Here is a 13,014-nt window from a genome sequence, read left to right as displayed (position 1 = left end):
AGCCACATGTGGAGGATCCTCCGTTCGTGGCTGCAGCTGTGAGCAGAGGATCCCGGTGCCGGTGGCAAACCACTATGTACAGTGCATGTGCAGCATCGCATGCATGCGTCGCACATAACAATGCCACACATGCGTTGTACATAGCAGTTTGCCACCAGCGCCACTTGAGCACTGTATGGACGGCAGTGGGATTCTGGCACTGAGTGCCGCCGCCAAACCGCTATGTACAGCGCATGGGCGTCGTCGCTACGTACAGCGCATGCCTTATACATAACACCGCACATGCGCCCTATGTAGCAACGCCCCACCTCAGGTGTCACGATGCCTTCGTTCACACCTGCTCTTCACAAGCCACATTGACATTGGCTTGCAGCATCCTCGAGTGTTTTGACCTGGCTGGAATGCATGTTTGAATTCTTGCTTGCTTGCTTGCTTAGACGGAGGATAGCTAAACTTGACCTTCATTTCTCCACCCTGTCTCTGGCCCTGCCCATCACTGGCAAGTGGGGTTGCTGGGAAGGTCTTCTATCTTAAAAAGAAAAAAGGTTCCCCATCCCTGCCTTAGCATGTCACTTTTAAACCACACCTGAAGCAGCAGTGATACTTGCCTTTGCTCTGACTAGCTGAAGAAAAGCTTTCTGAAAGTAATGACCAGGCAGGTCTTTGATCAAAATTTGTAATACGCCTTTGTTATGCTTGTCCCTTCCATATACTTTGGCTCTCGTCAGCCTCTGGCATAATTGCACCAGTGTGGCTTTTCTGAGGGAATATGGAAAACTAACAATGCACAAAACAACCAAATAATACAGATATACTCTTTGGGAAGGACAAAATAAATACAGACACAGTAAACAATAGATATACTATATTTTAATAAGCTATTGCTCCTTGGTATTTTTTTTATAAAGATTGTACTTACCACAATGAGAAGCAGCTCAGAATTCTGCTTTTGATCAAGCAAGGTAGCCCTAGATTTCCACAATCTCAAAATAAACAGTTATGTGTTTGTGTTACAGACAAATCTCTGAATATAAGACGATTAGGGGCAACCTAATCAGGGATTATTGTTAATAAACTTGAACTAAGCCACACGTGGTTAGGTAGCAAGAAACTGACCCAGTAATATGACAGCTCCCGTGGAAATGAAATCTTAAATAGAAAAATAAAATTAAAAACGCACATACACAGATATACTCTCTCTATTCAAGTGGCATAATCATGCGCTGTGATTATGAATAATAAATAACAATAATTATATTTATAAAGCAGCCTGCACATATACTATGATGGCACTTGTGATTCAATGAGCTGTTTCATCAAGCAGAGTATGATTAAATGAAAGAACACTTATTTTAAAAGGACATTTTAGAAAACGAAACGGGGAAGGGAAAGGATGAAAAGCATATCTGTACTATTTTATATTTTCCAAACCTGTTGTTTCTTTAGCCACTGATTTGTCCAGGGCACTGGACTTGCCTGTTCTTATATAATATTTGACCCAGTCACAGAGCTATACATGCCCTCCAATAGTATACATGTCTACACAGAAGTAAGTAGGCCTACTGAATTCAGGGGGACTAACTTCCAGGAGAGAACAGAAAATTTACCAGTTTGGGGGTGGGACTAGTGCCATGTTGAATTTTGGGGATGTGTAAAATTTTAGCTGCAAAAGTTGTTTTTGGGTGGCATTACAAAAATGTTCACAAACCTTGCACTCCTATGCATACATAGGAGACTATCTCATTCGATTAATGTGCACTAGGGCTTTTTCTGTGGTGTTGCCCCAAAAGTGGAAAACTCTCTCTCAAGAGATTAGGTTATCGCCCTCTCTTTAATTAAACACTGTTAATTGAAAAGATTCATGTTTAAATAAGCTTTTGAGTCTGTTACTGCTTGAGGTGTTGATTTTGAGACCTGCAATTTGCGTGTTGTTGTTTTGGCTGCTGTCTTTAGACTGATCATTTGTTTGGATTGCAGTTGGTTGTTTTGTGGAGGGGAGAAGTAGGGTACATTTTAAATAAATAAATACACAATTATAGCCGTAGTCACTAGAACTAGAGAGTTGGCTAAAAATATAGGTGCTCTGTAGGTGAATTTACATTTAATTTGTGGAAACCCCACTTCCAAGTTGGGCCCTCTGCACATAAGAACTTCTGTATAATGTCTTGTTTCGCTATCAGAAGAGGTTTTGGTTTTTAGCACATGTTGCCTCTTTAGAGGAGCCAGTTTGTCTCTGGCAATTTTTTCTTTTTTTCTTTCAATATTTGATTTGCAAAGGGTTGAAATACAGTGGTGCCTCGCAAGACGAAATTAATTCGTTCCGCAAGTCTCTTCGTCTTGCGGTTTTTTCGTCTTGCGATGCACGGTTTCCCATAGGAATGCATTGAAAATCAATTAATGCGTTCCTAGGGAAACCGCCTTCAGACCAGGTCCGGGGACAGTCTGTCCCCGGACCTCTTCTGAAGGCTGGGGGGGGGGAGGGCTTTTCTTCTCACCCCCAGCATTTTAAAAAACCCTGGGACAGCGGAGGACTTCTCCGCTGTCCGGGTGATCTTAGAATGCTGGCGGGCAGCATTTTAAAATCGCCCCGGACAGCGGAGGACTTCTCCACTGTCCGGGGCGATTTAAAAGCCCCTGGGAAGGCAGGCAGGGGGGGACAAAGACTTTCGCCCCCCGCCCGCCTTCAGAAGGTGTTCCCACCCCCCCGCCCGGCTTCGCAGCAGCGCTACGAAGCCCGGCGGCTGGGGCAGGTGCCCCCGGACCTCTTTTGAAGCAAGGGGCGGTGGGGAGAAGCGATCTCCCGGCCGCCCCTTGCTTCAAAAGAGAAGACCCGCTGTCCCCGGGGCAAGCTTCGTTTTGCGAAGCAAGCCCATAGGGAAATTCGTCTTGCGAGGCAACTCGAAAACGAAAAAACCTTTCGTTTTGCGAGTTTTTCGTCTCGCGAGGCGTTCGTTTTGCGGGGTACCACTGTAATTATAAAGAATTGTTTTGCTCAAGAGACTCTGGACTTACAACACTATAGAACTGCCATTTACTAGGATTTTTAAAGGACATCATTACATAAATATCTAGTGTGGCAGTGACTCTTCTTTTTTCAACTGCCCTTGAAATTTGAGCTTATATGTAAGCACAGGGCCAGGACTAGCTTTGTCTGAAGATTAGCAGTCAATCAAAGAGCCCCTACAGATTAAACCTGCACCAAGGTAGACCTGATCTACCTTGGTATTTGGTAGGAAACAGCTCAATCCATAAATTCAAAGAGGGAAAACAGAAGGATAGCAGCTGGCGAAAAAAGATTACTTTTCTCATTCCACAGTACATCACATTGTACTGCAGCTCTCAAAGTGAGAACAAATTATGACTAAATGTTCAGTGACTGAGGGATTAGAGAGTTCAGTTTAATAAACAGGCAGAAGCCCTGGTAATTCCTAGTGAAAAGAGACTTTAATAACTCGCTTTGGATACGTTGATAACAGGAATAGGCGAGCGCTATAATAGAGACAGAGTGAAAAGTGACAGTCATTTTCAAACTTGCTACTTTGCCGAATGATTGAATCTCAATCATTCAAGTCCAATGGGCTCTTGAGTCTGATGGAACAGGGAAGCAGCCATCACTAGAAATAATGTACTTGTATAAATAACTTTTCTTATCTCATGAAAAGTTCCTGTTTGAGAAGCAGTACTTTAGTCTTCCTTGTTGGGAACAAAACAAATATATATTCTCGGGCACTTGTTCTTTTCAAAATGCTTCCAGATTGCTAAGGAAGGAGATGGCTTACATTGTTAACGTAATATGTACAAATGTGGGTCCAGTGGCTTTATTTGTACATTCAAAATTTGGCCTTCATTCAAACAGCACTTGATTAAAGCTTTGAAGCCTTACTACTTTTAAGCATTAAGCAATATGATGTGAATATGTATGTACAGCAGGGTGGGTCCAAGACATGTTACTACCTGAGGTGCAGCAGCAAATGATCTTCAATCTTCCCCAAGTGTCATGCCGTTTTGTATCCAAGGTGGCTGAGACAGAAAATTTCACAATCGAGGATTTGTGCAATCCCTTCCTGACTGTAAAAATACAGCAACAGTAAATTTCATAGCTAACAATATGCTCCCCTTTCATGATACCCCAAATCAGCTGCCTGAGGCAGTTGCCTACCTCTGCCTAATGGTAGGGCCAGCTCTGTCTCACAGCAAACCTCTTCTCTGTCATATATTGGACGAAGGTTTGGGTACCATTTCCAAAATCTTAGTCTTAAAGTATTTAAATGCAGGCAGCAGAAAAATAAAATGCTCTTGTTTTTAAAATTAAGGACTTAAAAACCAAAACTTGTTTGTCTAGAAAGGACGGGGAAGGGTCACACATGCAGAAGATTCCAGGTTCAGTTGTTGGCTGGGAGAGAATTCTGCCTGCAATCCTGGAGGGCTGCTGGCGGCCACTGCAAACGATACTGCGCTCAGTGGTCCAATGGTCTGACTCAATATAAGGCAGATTCTTATGCTCCTATTCAATTATTCTTTCTAGCTATACATACGTTCAAGGAAATGGTTTGCACGATGTGCTGTGGAAACAGGAGGTTCAATAGCCTGCAGTCCTTTCCCCCCAATTACGCCAGGTCAAGATTGCATATGATTTGGCCTATGCACATTGGACTTTGTGCTCGTAGGCATAGCTGATATGTCAGTTCTAATGTGCAGAGGAGTGCCAGGTTGCTAGGCTGGTATGAGCAGAGGTGAGGCAGGCTTGGCACCAGAATAGAATTGTCTCCCCTGCCCCATACTGTACTCTTACTTGCATATGAATAGGGTTAGTGTAGATCTGTGTTGCATAATTTACATATTATGCAAACTGTTTCCTAATGATGCACATCTTCCTCTGATTTTGTTTGGGAAATGTACTAGAGGGTTTTGAATGTCTTAACGAGATTATGCATCTGGATGCAAATCAGTGGCGCACAAGGCTTCAGCATGCAGCTGAGCACAGACTTAGGCTGGGAGTGTGTCTGAGAAGGCAACTGAAACTCTGAGCTTCCCTACAATCTGAGGTGGGCTTGTTATGGGGCTCAGAGTTCAGTTTCCTCAGAATGAAGGTCAGCAGAGACTGGGGAGGTGGGGGAAGCCCTCTGAACACTGAGGGTGCCTGGCCTCTTCAAATAACAACAAAAAACTACTGGCCCCTAGGACCTCTAAACTATCTGTAATTGCAAGTAAAGTCTTGTAAGAGATCACCTCACAGTAATAACATTCTTTCGTATCCCTGTCTCATCCCTTCCATTGCCCATGCCTACTAGTGCTATGTGCTACATCTTGTGACTTCAATTTGCTCTGATTTCTGAGTTGTTGTTTCTTCCATCTCTGTCAGGAATGCTTCTAACAACAAGCCCCTGACAGTTTGCACTAGTGCTAAGTAACTTCACTTCGCATATCTCAGCTACTTAAAACTAACAAGCCATGCCTGTTTCTCTCATCCAAAATTCCTCCACATTACAAAACTATTTCCATGATCCTTCAAAGCTTTAGGAGGCAGGGTGTGTTTCTGTGTGCCCAATGAGCTGATGGCGAGCATTCGGGCCCTGGTCAAATTGCCATCTTTGGAACTTTAAATAAAATTACCAGATGCTAATTCTTGACTTTTAATTGTTCCCTTTTGTTTTGCATGAAACTCTATGGGTATCGCTGTGCTTGCATTTTCACAGGCAAGTCAGCACAGCTGTGAACTAGTGTATAATTGCATCTTTAAAAATAAAAGTCCAATGTGTTTGAAACAAATGCAACAAACCTGCCTTCCCCTATCAAAATTACGGGGGAAGTTAGGAGGGCCAATCCACAGTCAAATCGTAGCATTTTAAAAATAGTAGGTAAAAGGGGACTGTTGTAAAAGCTAAGGGGGCTTCCCTGCCCCTATAATTCAAGCCCTGCCTTGTCGGCCACATCCAGAATCCTCTGTGGAAATCACAATTCGAAAAATGAATTGTGTCTGTTGCATTGCTTGAGAACTTCAATGTAACTCAAGTTGAAAAGTTTTGTTGGGTTCTTTCATAATAAAATATGTCATGAAACATTAAAGCAGGGTTTGTTTAATTGTGTGTCGTTTCTTGCGTATTTGGTCCTTTAGGCATTATAAACAGCAAAAGCCTGTCTCTTCCTTTCTCTCTACAGACACTTGGAACGTTTCTCTTTGCAAAACGAGCGCTCCCTTTCCATAAAAAATGAAAGCCTTGCAACCAGCACCAGGGCACTCAAATATCATTGGAGAATTGAAACCTGTCACACTGCATTCCATAATTTTCCAGCATCACAGGAATGATTCACCCTGATTGAGACTGCAGGCAAGTGACAAAATACTGCTGTATTAGCCAAATAATAAAAAAAGCAATTTTTGCTTGTTTTGTCTCATTTTTAATCCATCGTATAAGGAAAAGCACATGGAGATTGTGAACCTGCATAAAAGCACAAATGACTAATGCAAAATCAGCATACTTTAAATCTCTTTGAGTTGTATCCAATTGTGCTTTTGCTAAAGCAAGTCAGGGCAACTGATTTTTGCAGACTGACCCCACACTTTGTTCTGGGGCCTCTTTCTCTGGCTTCTAAGAAAAAGGAGCTCAGAAAACCATGCTAAAATGAGTTGGGTGGGCTGCTGTTGAATGTCATATTGTCAAAAGTACCTTCTCTTGAATATCTGAAGGTAGGAGATCCAAATGTCAGGCTGAGCACCAGAGACCTCTCACATCTGCATTTAAGGCCACAAAAAAGCATTTAACAGCTTTGTGCAAAGGTCTCCCAAGTTTAGCTTTCACTATTTGCAGGCAGGGGGAAATTCTAAAGTTTCTGCTACGTATTTAGCCTTTCCTGCAAATTCCGAGAGCGAGCATTGCATCTGATCCACAGCTAGCACCTTGTCGAACAAGAATAGCAAAGGAGATACAGTCCAGTATGCTCCTGAGATAATTACCTTCTTTTTCATATCCTTTGTCAGTCAAGCTGTACAATCCTTTAAACATCCACAGTAAAAAATATTTCAGAAGGCTTTACCTGATGTCTGCAAAAGCAGAAACACTTGAAAACTTAATCCTGCTTGATAAAAGCTGGCTGTGCTGATTGATTTAAATCAGAAACACAGGATCTGGCTATTGGGTACAGAAACTGTGGAACAGTAAAATCAAATTCACACCCATTTCTGTACAATGGAATGCAAGGGAATTTCACATACCTACTAAATATTTCATTGAATTTTAGGGGCCATTTCCAAGATCTTAAGTTTGATTTACTGCACACTGCTTTCTTGAATATACTTTTGCATCCAAACTGCTAATAGTTAGGACTTAACAAAGTTATTAGTGAAATAATAATAAAAAATTGAGCATCAATGCTACTGCTGCTATTAGTAGTTTGGGGCAGAATAGTCTCCTTAAAAGATGGAGGAAAAGAAATGCATTGAATCTCTTGTTATTTTGAGAACACGAGTGGAGCAGGAGCGGTTTCCATTGGAGTGGCCTGTTAAAAGCATACAGTTAAGCAATATTCAGCTGAATGTGCAAACTGCAATCTATCGAGCTGGAGAGGGCATAAAATGTGGGTGTTTGCAAAGTGATCATGATGTTGTAGACACTGAATGATCAACAGTGAACTTGCTATTTGGAGATGAATGACTGGATGTGGTTCACAGGATGATTGCTGCGGTTACTACTAGCTAGTTTATTTTTGGGATGGAAATCAGCTGTTTGCGTGTCGAGACCCCGAGACCACCCTCTCGTTGATGAATAAGACACAAGGACACAGATATTAGGTTAATGTTATTGGGCAAATTTGGGGCACAACTTTATTGGTTACAGAATGTGAGCGGTATTGGCTTAGGCATTGGAATTGACTGGACTATATCTGACCTCCTGCCCGTCACACAGGGAGTCCTGTAAGGATCAACCACTGGTAAGGGAAGCCCCGTCGATGCAAACCAATTTGAGCTCCCTGTGGGTTCCTGATGGGTTCGTGGCATGGCCCTAGCCCAGCCCCGGACTTCAGACAAGATCCACACCCCCAGATTCCTTTAACGGAATACCCTTAAGCTTGGAGGGGCAGGTGATGGCCACACCTCCCCTCCCCTATCATAAGATCAATCAATGCCTAACCGCCAAACCTTACAAAGTTGTGACGATTGCTACGAGATAGGTGAAAACCAAATGGCCCAAGCCAATTTGCCAAGTGGGAAAATTCCTACCACGCCCCTCAATGGCAACCAACCGAGGTCCATAGCAAGGCCAAATTCAAAACCTGAAAATAGGGAGAGCGAGGGATCAAGGAAGTGAGCCAAGAGGAAGCTCTCTGGCTCACGCCTCAGTTTAAATGGGGCCTGGCCAGGCCCCCGCCCCCAGCCAGCGGATTTGCTGGCAGGCGAATGATTTGGCTGGGAACCTCCGGGGGATGCAGGACTTGGTCCCCCGCCCCCGGAGGGGAGTGGGTGGCCATGTGGTCCACCACAACTCCTCCCCACTGGGAAGTAGAGCAGATTTGTAGTATGTTCTGATATCTTTTAGGCACTTACATCAATATGGCAGGTGGCCATCTCTGGAGAAATGTACATTTTCTTTACTGAGGCTGGTTGTTTAAGTGGGGCTGAGGAGCTTTGATACTGCAGACTTCCATCAACCCCAGCCAGCAAAGCCAGAAGTCAGAGAAGGTAATAGACATGGCTAACTTTGGTAGATTAATTTCAGTGGGTCTACTCTGAGTAGGACTTAGTTGAAGACAACCCACAGTCATGGCTCATTGTTATGCTTCTCAAGGAAGCAGGCATGACAAAACAAAGAGTAGGAGGTTTTGCTTCAATGCCAGGCTCTCTTGGCATTGAGGAAAAGACCCGATTGCCACCTTATTCTTGTTGCTCATTGTTTGCATGCAAAACAGCTACAACAAAAGCATATGCCAATGTCTAAAGCAAGGAACCTGTGGCTTTCCAGATGTTTTTGGAACGGAAATCCCATCGTCCCTGGCCACTGGCTGGGTCTGATGGGAGCTGGGAGTCCAGCCACATCTGAAGAGCCATAGGTCCATCCCTGGAATAAACAATTCCTCAAATATGCATTTTAGTGACAGAATTTGCTGCCAGCTTTCAGATTCGTATTAAGTCTGCCTAGGGCATTGTGGTTCAACCTTTCCAGTACTATGCCTACCCAAAGCAGTAGCAGGTTGTTAAGACAGCAAGCTTTTGCCTGGCATTGTATTCAATAATCAAGTTTTTCCTGTTTGAGCAACATTTTTGGTCATGGCATTAGTTGGAGTACCTGTCAAATAATTTGTTGTACAGGAAACAAAAGCGTAGGAGGTGGCAATTGCTCCTGGTACTTGTGTTTGAACTCCATGGTAGTGATCAGTCACTACTTCACCCTGCAGGACTCTCCTAATGAACTGAGAGTGAGCTTGTCATTTCTATTCAGACAATGAACTGCATACAAAGGAGGAAGAACCACCCATCACCTTGCTCTTTCTTTTCTTGTTTCGCAGACCCTCTGCATGATCTGGTAAGTTTTACACAACTGATGCCGTTTGCAGTAATTTGTTTTTTCTTGGAGCAATTTATCAATAGCACTAGCACTAGCAAGAAGCCCTGACATTCTGTTTTGAGCTCTTTTTCGGTGTTCCTGCCAGGGAAATGACACTCCCAATTTCTTGCTTTCCTCCCCAAGATTTGTAGAACAAGTGTTTGAGCTTTTCTTCAAGCTGTTATTACTTGGAAGCAATTTTCTCCTCCTCCTAAAGTAAGCTGTTGGTGTTGTGGGGCCACGGGCGACTTATTTCTATATTGAGCATTTTTCATTAGTGTTCCTCGTAGTTAAGAAAGCGTTTATTTACATATTTTATTAGCTGGTTGACTTCTGCCTGGCTTTCTAGAGATTAGGCTCCGTGGAGGAGAGGATAACTTTGAGAACTTGTCTTCAGAGTGGGGTGGAGGTAGGAAGCCTGGAGCACTCCATTGTCCTATTAGCTCATTGAGTGTCTGAAACAGGAGCTCCAGTAGAAAAGGTGGGGAGAGTGAAGAGGATGAATACTTGAAGCCATTTCGGAGTATCCAGAGAACAAAAGGTTTCTCTGCTGATTGTGAGTTTGGGCCACTAGTAAATCCTCCATCCAAATCTGTAGTATGGCATTTGGGCATGCAAGTGGAGGACTGAAAGCCCACCCCCATTGTAAACTGTGTGTGCGTCTCTGGTCAGAAGGGTCAGTGATAGCAGTAGCAGCTAGCATATACATGTTTTAGCAAGAATTGGCGCTGACCAGTGTTGGGCCCTTTCAGGTAGAAACCCAATGCTGGTAGTGGAAGTTTACCTATTATCATGCTAATTCATGTATTCTATTTGCAGCTGCTTCTTCCCAGTTAGTGCCAGGCCCCAGAACTAAGGAGGGAAAGGCAATACTTTATTTTAAAGGAAAGATGCTAGCGCACCCAAACCCAACACAACTAAGGAGGAAATGCTAAAAATGAACAATTTTACAGCTGATTTGTTGATGGGCAAGAGAGGGAAGGAACTGAAGTCACATGAGCTGTATGCTCTGTACTAGAGTTCATCAGCGCTCTGTGTAACACAAATAATGAGATGATTGGGGTGATTTTGGTTGCACGCTCACATTCCTGAGTTTGAACATGCTTCTGAGTCATTCTGTGGCCTGTTTTTACAGGAAGTTAAAAGCACAACCTACCCTCCTTATATTTTCTGAGAAAGAAATTTCAGAGTTCAAGGGGGGAGGGGTAATGAAGTTGTTTTGGCTGAGAGTAGAGCATAAGTACCTTCTTTCCATGAAAATTAAAAACCAGAGCATGCTTGCCTTCACAGAGGGTACTTCCAGAAAATGGGTAGCAGTGGCAAGGAAAAGGTAAGATTGCCTAGATGCTTGACCTACTATTTGTCTGAACTTTGGCTGGTCATACCCAGGGACACTTTTCTCATGTTCCTCGTTTTCAGACCTAAGAGAACATGATTTTCCTAACATCCCAATATTATGCTTATTTGCTCAGAAATAAAACCTGCAACCCTTTGGTTCTATAAAAGGCAAAGGCATGTGTTCAGTTGGGGGGGGGGGAGAGGCACACAACACAAACATAGCCTAGCAGCTAAAGGTTGGTTATTTGTATTGTACTAGTCGATGGGGCTACATAACTTGAAGAATTTTCTTTAAGTTACAAATGAGGTAGAATGGAAGGGCAATGTAATATTTCAGTTTAAATACAATCTGCACTAAAAAGAGAAAGCAAGAAACGCAACTGAACTTTGAAAAAACGTATGTCCAAACTATATCTGTTAAGAACTACAATGAACACGTTTCCCCCCCTTTTTGTTTCACAAATGCAGTTATTTATTTATAACATATTAAAATATAAAACATTGTCTATCTGATCAATTTTACATAGAAAATATGAATACAGTAATAAAATACTGAAAATATTTGAAGCACCAGAACATTAAGAGCATTAATTGGCATATGCTTATGAATATATTCTGAAAACATTTAACAAAGTGAAATTAAATCTAATCCAACTCACTGATAAGCATTTTAAAAAATAATAATTTGAGACTAGAATTATTCTAAATTTTGTACTTACAGTTGACTTGCTGAGGAACTACAATAATAGAATTTAACTGAAGGTAATGCAACTGATGAGAGACCAATTAATCAAATTGTTTTGGCTTGTTTGTGAAATATGAAGTGACTTGCATAAGAAAGATATGTTTCTTATGATCAGCTGAAACCGTAAGCCAATAAAGAACAAATCCATGGGCACAAAGGTAAATTCTATAAAAGCATTTCATACCTGTATCATTGAATGCTTGACTAAAATCACCTTGCATTATTATTGTCTAGAATATGTTCAATTTTATAAAAGTCAATTCAGTGATCAAAACCTTTGGTGAATGTTTCAGTAAAATGAGTAGGTAGCAAGAGACCCATTTTCCTAGGGTTTGGGATATGAAACAAGGTGGCACTATATAGGAAGCCAGCAGACTCATAAAATTATTATAACAAGCCAAATAAATCTGCTGTCATCCTCTCTACTTTCAAGCTTAGCTAAATGAACATAGCCAAATTCTACACATTAAGGTAACAGTCAAATAGATATACATGCTTAAGCCTACTGAAACCAATAGCTGAAAATTTGTTTAACTTGTAAAAGTAAACTGCATTTCCCACAAAGTTATTACTAATAAATTAAAAATAAAATACAAGAACCCAGAAGAGTGAGCAGCATTATCAAGGTGAGATACATTGTAGTGGAAGTAGTAGTATGTGATATAAACTATGGCCTCAATTATGAGAGCTTAGTGCCACTGGAGTGAAGCAACATCACTGCATATGCAGAAGCTCAGCTACTCAGGGATTTTTTTCCTTTACATAAAATAGGAACAGCGGAAGAGTGTAGCAAAAAGTGCCTATGTGCACATAGAGCTTCTCATACGCAGAAGGAAAGAGGAAGTCCCTGCACATGCTGTGTGCTCCAGAGCATAACCAATGAGTGCCTGATTGCGAGTACAGGCTGGTTTAGATTTTTTGCTTCAAATTATTCTACAGCAGAAAGAAGCGCTGAGAACTGATCTTAGGACTTCATCTGCAAACATGACTTACTGCACCATGTATTGTTACAACTTGTCTGATTTACAGAAGATTAAATGTTAACCAAAACATGAGCACTCTCTTACTTTTAAATTTCATATAGCATAGTTATAGTTATGTAAAAGGAATGTTTAACTGGGAATGTTTTTATTCATCTTTTAGAATGCTTTCTTGTAATGGTTTTCAAAAAGCACTATTTGCAATTCCTCTGTATACCTGTGTCTTCCTACTTTTTTCCATATCACACCTGATTTACAACACATATTTGAGAAATTACAGGAATTATTCCAAACTTAATAACAAATAATAATTTATGGTGTTCTATTTGTTGTCCTTGAATTGCAGAAGAACACCAACCTAGTGGGAAACTGACAATAAATTTCATGGCATAATATGGTTGCACTCCTGAAC

The 13,014-nt window shown here is 41.7% G+C and overlaps 1 long non-coding RNA gene across 2 annotated transcripts in view; it reads left to right on the top strand.

Annotated features, from left to right (window-relative positions):
- Window positions 1-12,833, top strand: part of LOC308589256 — a 62,677-nt gene extending 49,844 nt beyond the window's left edge. For both annotated transcript variants that reach the window (XR_014009180.1, XR_014009181.1), the window contains 4 exons: window positions 6,160-6,333; window positions 9,435-9,518; window positions 10,830-10,869; window positions 10,959-12,833. This is a non-coding gene — a long non-coding RNA (uncharacterized lncRNA). The remainder of the gene's footprint in view (window positions 1-6,159; window positions 6,334-9,434; window positions 9,519-10,829; window positions 10,870-10,958) is intronic.
- The last annotated feature ends 181 nt before the right edge of the window (window positions 12,834-13,014 follow it).

Source organism: Podarcis bocagei (assembly GCF_964188305.1).
Source record: "Podarcis bocagei genome assembly, chromosome: 6".
NCBI lineage: Eukaryota > Metazoa > Chordata > Lepidosauria > Squamata > Lacertidae > Podarcis > Podarcis bocagei.
This window is presented reverse-complemented; position numbering and strand designations above follow the sequence as displayed.